Below are 8214 nucleotides of genomic sequence, written 5' to 3'. Positions count from 1 at the left end.
ATTGTAATTATGGAAATGAGATTGTCATCAACTTTAATCATGCTAAAAAGGCTCATCTTTTTTTTAATAAGAAAAAGAGGAATAAATACTCATTAACACTGAAGGCCTCAAGAACTTAAATTAAATTTTACTTTGAGATAGAAAATTGGTATGAAAAGAAGCCTGCATTAGTTATCCCCATCCACTCTTCCCACCCTCTTCCATCAAAAAATAATTTATACAAGTAATCATCTTTGAAGCCAAAAGTGATTTTAGAGGAAACTCCAATCATCTACCGTTTAGAGTTTAAAAAGCATCAAGCCATACCAAATGCATAGCTAAGTGTTAACACTCTTCTCCGCCTAGAGAGCCTCCCCTTTTTGGTCTCCTAAGTCTCTGGAAGATTGAGGGGGTAGGATAGTGGCAAGAAAAGTTGATTGTGCCTTGTATATTATGTGTGTTTTTGTGCATATATACAGATACATGCATACATAAATATACATCTTGCATGATTCTTTTGTGTTGTGAAAATTAAAGTATGCATCATAAGAGCCCGGATATAGTGAAAACCCCAAATATTTCAGCTGTCTTCCAGAAATCCTTCCTTCTAGGTCAACCTGCAACTGCTTTTAGGTTGTAGCTATATTTGCTCTGTTTTAAATAATGAATTATCTCTTTAGAACTTCACAATTCTCTTGGCCAGGCATTGGCAGAACTACTAATTTACAAAAATGCAATATGGTTTACTTCTCTTTTAGCAGCAGCATCTACTTCTTTCATCCAATTAATTTCAAATGTGCCAGTTTGACTTACTACTCTTCTGTCCAGGAAAATGCAGAGACATTTCTGACTACTATGAACAATTATAACAGAAAATAATATTCACATAACATTTAGCATGTAGCTTTTTATATGGACCAGGTACAACTCAAAGGGCTTTACATCATTTTTTTTCTTTTCATCCTCATAGTAAGCCCAAACAGTACATATTATCATTATTAACTTTCTGATATGGCATTGGGTTAGGGGAAGAATAAGTGACTTCCTCAAGGCAATGCTGTCACTGAGTATCAGTGTCACCATCAGTTCTGCATTCTCATCAAGCACTTTCTCACTTTACAAGCTTCTCTTAGTCCTCAGATTAGGTCACTTCCTTATGTTTTGGATCTTTCCATTCTTCTTCCAGATCCACTCCCCACCCTTTCACACCCTGCTCCATTCCAAAGGGAGCTGACAAGAGTGTGTGATAGGCAAAGACACTCTGGCCCTGTGCTTCCTAATGAATCCAGTCCATTATGAGCACCAGAAGAAGAGCAGAGAGAAAGATGCAAGGGAAGGCATGGATTTTATGGTCTGGGCTTTCCCATGTACTGGAGGGTAGCTGTGTTCTTTCAGGTGGCCCTTTCACCCGGGCTTCTCTGTCACTGGGTCTTGAAAACCATTCCTTCCCTCACCCTTCCAGGCCTGCAGTTGTTCCTGATTTCAGGATTCTGCATGGTCCTCTGTGGTTTCCTCCACCCTGCCCACATCTTTGGAAATGGTCTTCTTAATTCCCTTTTACATTCCCTTGTATTGATTCCAATTGAGTGTGTCATTTGCTTCCCATGAGAACTTGACTAATGGATACATATCCTTGTCTTTCTATAATTCTGAGCACAGTTCTTTCCTTTTAGAGTACTTACCATTGTTGGTTAGTACAGACAAGAGCAGAAAAACATATTTATTTCCTAGCTGAGTTGTTTACTCTTTAGTCTGTATTAGGGCAGAGGCTATGTCCTCTTTACTCAGTCTTGTATCCTTGGTGCCCAGCAAAATGCCTCGTGCTCACATGGCACGGGAAAATATTCATTGACTCAATAAATGCCTCAAGGCAAGCAAAGGGTGGTTTATAAGATAGCTCTGTAACTTACTGTTTGTATTTCAGAAAACAAGAGAGACTAGAACACCACCCTAAAGCTACTGAGCAGTTTTTTCACTTAAATGCATGAATGAACAAGCATTTTGGACGTTTAGCATAGTAAGTAGGAAACTAGCAGGCATTCCAGGCCAGAAACCTAATCTCTAAAACCATATAGATTCTTTTCCTCTAAAAGGAATTGAGTATTGTGAAAGTGATGACGGGCTGAGAAATGACCAGGTTTGAGGACTGAGATTTCACATCTCCATCAGGTTTTGATGTAGCCTTTTACAGTGTCCCTTAAAAAATGTCTACGAAGACATGGAAAAATAATAAAAATCACACCACAACAATAAACTAAGATTGACAAATACATAACTACATTCCAGAATGAATTTTTAAAAGGCACCTATTGATAGAATATGGAGAAGGGGCACGATGGTTTATGCAACAAAGACTGCTCAGATATTAAAACATAGAAAGATACAGTACTTTCTACCTCAACTCTCCATCCCCTCACTCAAGTCTTGGGCCTGTACCAAATAGATAACTTGACAATTCTCTTCCTACCATTTTTTTTTAAATATCTAAAATGTATAAACATCAACTTGTAGCTTCGTTAAAATAATAATGATCTAGTAAAATAGTCATAGGGATATAGTTTCTTAAAAAAGAAATAATCTCTTTCAAAACAACAACCAATATTACCTTTACAGTGTAATGGTAAAGGTAGTCTAATTAAAATCAGAAGCATGACTAAAATTTAATGCTACTATTTTTAAACATTGTTCTGGAGGTTGCATTCAACATACTTAGCAGAAACAAAAGCAAACCAAAATAAAAAGAACAAAATTTGAAAAACAGGAGACAAAACCATTATTCCTCACAGATAGTAGATATATATATAGCACAGGCAAACTTTAATGCAGCAACTGAGAGTCTATTTAAACAGGTGAGTTCTTAAAAGTGTCCAGTATACAAGTACTCAAGTGTATAGAGTCAATAAAAACTTTCAGGACTGGCCAGGCGCGGTGGCTCACGCCTGTAATCCCAGCACTTTGGGAGGCCGAGGCAGGCGGATCACGAGGTCAGGAGATCGAGACCATCCTGGCAAACACGGTGAAACCCCATCTCTACTAAAAATACAAAAAATTAGCAGGGCGTGGTGGTGGGCGCCTGTAGTCCCAGCTACTCCGGAGGCTGAGGCAGGAGAATGGCGTGAACTCGGGAGGCGGAGCTTGCAGTCAGCCGAGATCGCGCCACTGCACTCCAGCCTGGGCGACAGAAAAAGACTCTGTCTCTAAAAGAAAAAAAAAAAAAAAACTTTCAGGACTTTGCCAGAAGAAAAAGAAAAGAAACGAAAGAAAAGAATGGGATCCGTATTGAAGTACATTTAAAGAAGAATGTTGGAAATTAAAATCCAATATTAAAACAGTGCTAATTCTACCTTAAGTAACCCTTACATATTTTTTCAATTAAAATAATGGTTAACAGTTAACTTTGTAAATTTTTTTGTTATGGTTATTAAACTCCTGAAACACCTGTGCTTCACCATACTCAGCCATTAAGACTTAGTCTTGAAGCTACAGAAGTCTCAGATGGTTGAAGTTGCAGGAAGCAAGGTGCACTGATTTACTGGCATTCTGTTACTGTGAATCATCTATGGGTAGATGTTGCCTTGGTGTCACATTTTTGGATTTCATCATGAATTCCTCATGAGGTCCCATCTGTTGGCAAGGCATTATGGGAAGAGCAGGCATTTTGTTCTCCAAACGGCTGTGTCTGGAGCGGAAGCTCTCCGCGCTTCTCAATGGGAGAGCGCATCCCCTGGTGCGCAGATGCCAATAGATGAAGTTGGAGTAAATGCGGGGCAGCCTGACATGAGGAACAACACAAGCCTAAGTAGACATACATGTCTCAACCATGTCCTCGGTACTTTTAAAGCCTGGAAAACTTTCTTTCTTTCCAGCAAAGGAGATAGGAAAAACAGAGTGTTGTTTTGTTTTCTTTGCTTCCTTCTCCCTCCTCCCCTCCTCTTCTTCAGTGAAATGATGGTGTCCCAGAAACTTGTAGACTCCAAGACTTCCGTGGGACTTTAAGGGTTGACCCTGTCTTCTGCTTCTTATGAATATCAGTAAGTCAATAAATAACTGCTTTGTATCCTACACACCTCAAGTCAATGCATGTGTTACACAGAGGTGCTTAGTCATGATCCTAGAATCAAACTAACCTGGGCCAAATGCCAACACTGCCACATTTTGGCTGTGTGAACATAAGCACAATTCATAGGAAGCATACTTTTTTACCTGCCACATTTCTTCTATTTGTAAAATGAAGATAACAGTATTGCTTACTTCAAGAGGCTGTTGTCAGAATTAAACACAATAATGTATGCAAAGTGCTTAGCATTTTACAATAAATATTTCTTTATCTACTTTAGTAATTAAGTTGTTAAAAATAAATAACTCTTAGTAATCTATTCTTTAAAAGAAATATTTCTTCTGGCTGATATTAGTCGGAATATCTTTGGTTGTAAATATAAAAAAAAAACAACCCATGGAAGACAATTACAGAGAATTTAGTGGATTATGTAATTTAAATATCCAGAGTGAGTTTAGGTATAATTTGGTCAAGGTTATGATTTATTTATCCTTACTTTTTTTTTTATTGTAATTTTCTTGGCTCAGTTTACTTCAGCGTTTTCAACTGAGTGTTCAAAGAACCTTTACTTCAAGAAAAGTGGCCGTAGAAATCCTATATTTCCTGTTTGTGTACCATGATGTCCAAAATGAGATCAATATGTTTAAGACTCTAAGGCAAAATGTTAACTTTCTTTGTAATTGAACCACAACTCAAATCAGCTAATATATCTAGAGGAAGCCATGGTAGCAGTTGGCTTAGGCTTGGATGAACTGATCCAAAAACTGTAGCAAGTAAGATATGATTAACCCACTTATTTCAATCAGAGCCCTTGTCTCTAGAACTGGAGGTGGGTTTATGGGAACTTGGAATTATCTATTTAGGACAGTTAGGAAGCAATTAAGAACTTTGGAAATACAGATATATGAATGAAGCATTGTGAGGACAATATTCTTCCAGTAGACTGCATATGTCTGTATTAATAGAATAGCATTTTCTAAGACTTCCTTCCTGAGTTCTCACATTTGCAGACACGGTACTCACTTGTAGCTTGATACCTGGAATCTCAATCATGCCAAAGTCTGTAACCAAGCTCAACCATTAATGAGCTGCAAGATTTTCAGCAAGTCACATCTGCTCCCTGGACATCAGTGTGGTCTCTTGTAATAAAGGAGGCTGGATTAAATGAACTCAAAATTCCCAGTAGTTCCATGGGTCTCTATGAACACAATACCTCACCTTTATAAATGGGGAAGATGGCCATTAAGCAATTTCTCAACTTCTGTTCTGAAAATTACACAAAATGACCCAAGATCCTTTTATCTTTCTTCACTAGGACTATTTCCTATCCCTTTTATCTCTTTGTTGATATTCTAGAGGTCTGCTTCAATATTTTCTCCACATCCCATTCTCTATATGAAATTTCTAACTGAAAAAAAATAAATCTATTAGAGATATCAATAACATCTAAGTAAGGAGGTCTCTATTTCAAGAAATCATTGTGAATTTTGCCTGTGTGTTTAGCAATACTTTGTTCTTGCAAATTTTCATCTTAGACAATTTTTACAGTTGTTTAAAATATATTGCTCTTTTTGAGTTTAGTTATTTTTATTTGTTGTAAAATTTAAATACAATGAAATTTACAGTTCTTATTACACATTTACTGAATTTTGACATGCATCCACCTGTGTAGCCCAACCTCTTATCAAAAAATAGAAACTTAACATTGTCTAAAAGTGTTTCTCACGTTCCTTCCAAGTCAATCATCATTCCCATGGCTACAGAAGAAACCATTATTTTGATTTTTTCCCCCATAGATTAAATTTGCCTGTTCTGGAACTTAATATTAAAAAACATGCAATATGTGATTCTTTATTGTCAAAATTCAATTGACTAGATTTGTACATGTTAACCTCTACAGATCTTTATTCTATTCTATGGGTCTATATATACTTATTATTTGGCCAATCCTATACTGCTTAATTTCTGTAACTTTATAGTAAGCCTTGAAATCAGTTATTTGACCTTTCCTGCTTCAATGTTCTTTTCAAGTTTGTTTTGGCCCTTTGAGTTTCTTTGCCTTCCAGTATGAATTTTATGATGAGTTTATTGATACCTATGAAGAAAATTCTGGTAGGATCTGTAGATAAATTTTCAGAGAATTGGCATCAGACTACTGATCCAAATGTAACTTTTCATTATTAAAATAAAAAACGTCTTGCGGTTTCATTCCTAGCTATCTAGAAAAAAGAAAAAGCCGGGATTTAAAATAGTGGCACTAGTCTTTGGAAGAGAGGAAAAAAATCCAAAAGTCTTGAGGAATCTCTGACTATGGATAAGAAATTAAAAATTGTAATTTCAATAAGCTAAACAGTCATTTTTGAGATCCAACTGTTGGTGGACTGATTGGCACCAAAATAAAGTAAAGATGCTAAAACAGATCACCAAAACACATTCTGTGTCAATCTTCAAATTGACCAAGCATGGTGAAGGGAAAATGTGGTGATAAAAGGCAGCTGAGAGCCATGTAGTAATAAGTTGACAGGGGTTTGGTCCAGTTAACTCTTTTTATATTCTGAATTTACAAACAGAGAATACTTAAATGGGATCAACTCTTTCAACAGTTGCAATACATTTTTGTTTTTGGTGGGTTGGTTGTTTGTTTTGAGAAGGAGTCTCCCTCTGTTGCCCAGGCTGTAGTCTGGAGTGCAGTGCTGCCATCTCAGCTCACTGCAGCCTCTGCCTCCTGGGTTCAAGCGACTCTCGTGCCTCAGCCTCCTGAGTAGCTGGAATTACAGGCGCATGCCACCACACTCAGCTAATTTTTTGTATTTTTAGTGCAGATGGGGTTTCGCCATGTTGCCCAGGCTGGTCTCAAACTCCTGATCTCAAGTGATCTAACCCCCCCCTCGGCCTCCCAAAGTGCTGGGATTACAGGCATGAGCCACCGTGCCTGGCCAGTTGCAATACTTTCACAAGAAATCACAAAACTAAGGGGTTAACTACAACAAACACATTTTTGATTCATACTGAATCTCTTGTTCCAGAGTGGCGAAGTTGTTGTGTTACCAATAAGTGATGCAGGTGTTCAGGGAGACAATGATGAGTTTCAAAATATGTTGATGGAAGGATAAAAATGTGAATTCAGTACTAAGTAATAGTTACCTTTTAGATTTTGGGAAAAATTGAGAAAAGTTAAAATCATGCTAAAAATGCTTTGCTGCTTTTCTTTATCCCTTACTCGCTGTCCCCACCATCTTACTTCTTTCATTCTGACAGCAAGTATCAGGTGTCCTCAGTGGGCCAGTCTCTTGCTATGCTTTGAGACCACAATCATATCTTTACTTCTCTCTCTGGCTCCTTATTCCTGTCAATGAGTTCCAGCTAAATATCATTGCTTCATTAAAGTTATTCTAACCTAAAGAAAATCCTTTTCTGTTATTCTTTATACAAGTCACTTATCCCTTATTTATCTCCATCATTACACTTACTTATTAATTTTTCTGTTCTTTTTTCTTCCAGTACAATAAACACCATAGTATCCCCACTACTTCACTGGATGAATGAATTAATAAACAGTTGTCTTTTTTGACTACTTTGTAAATTTTTAGAGAGAAGAAACTTCCTCTAATTCATCATTTGACCTGAATACTCTGATCTCAAGAGAAATATCTATAAAAAATATTTAACATACAAAGTGTTACAAAGGTAATTATAGAATTTTGCATAAGGTAGGTGGAGTTATCTCAGTAGGAGTTCTTCAATACCCCAGAGAACACAGAAGGATTTCAAAGAGGCAATAAGCTACATGCTGGGTCTTCAAAAAATATGAGGCATTTACTTGGCAGATGAAGGGGCTCAGCTCAGACAATCTTACCAGCTTTGTTGTAAAACTTAAATCCAGTCATTTATTCTCTCATTTAATAAACATTTATCAAGATACTATGTCAGCTCTATCCTAAGCACTTGTGATACATGGTAATGAACACCAGACATAATATGTGCTGTCATTTACCTTAAAAATCTCAACTCCATGAAGGGGGTGAACATTAATTAAATAAACATAAAAGATACAGTGCTTGAGTGCATTAATCATTTTTTCTATATTATTTCATTTAGTTCTCACAAATACCTTATGAGATAGTTATTATGATTAGCACCCACTTTATAATAATAAAATTGAAGAAAAAGAAGGAATT

The 8214-nt window shown here is 36.8% G+C and overlaps 1 long non-coding RNA gene across 1 annotated transcript; it reads left to right on the top strand.

Annotated features, from left to right (window-relative positions):
- The first annotated feature begins 3643 nt into the window (after nucleotides 1-3643).
- On the top strand, nucleotides 3644-7607 carry LOC129050822 (uncharacterized). The gene is made up of 2 exons (XR_008514648.1): nucleotides 3644-4010; nucleotides 7538-7607. It is a non-coding gene; the product is annotated as an uncharacterized LOC129050822 (long non-coding RNA).
- Nucleotides 7608-8214: the final 607 nt, after the last annotated feature.

Source organism: Pongo abelii, chromosome 18, assembly GCF_028885655.2.
Source record: "Pongo abelii isolate AG06213 chromosome 18, NHGRI_mPonAbe1-v2.0_pri, whole genome shotgun sequence".
Lineage (NCBI taxonomy): Eukaryota > Metazoa > Chordata > Mammalia > Primates > Hominidae > Pongo > Pongo abelii.
This window is presented reverse-complemented; position numbering and strand designations above follow the sequence as displayed.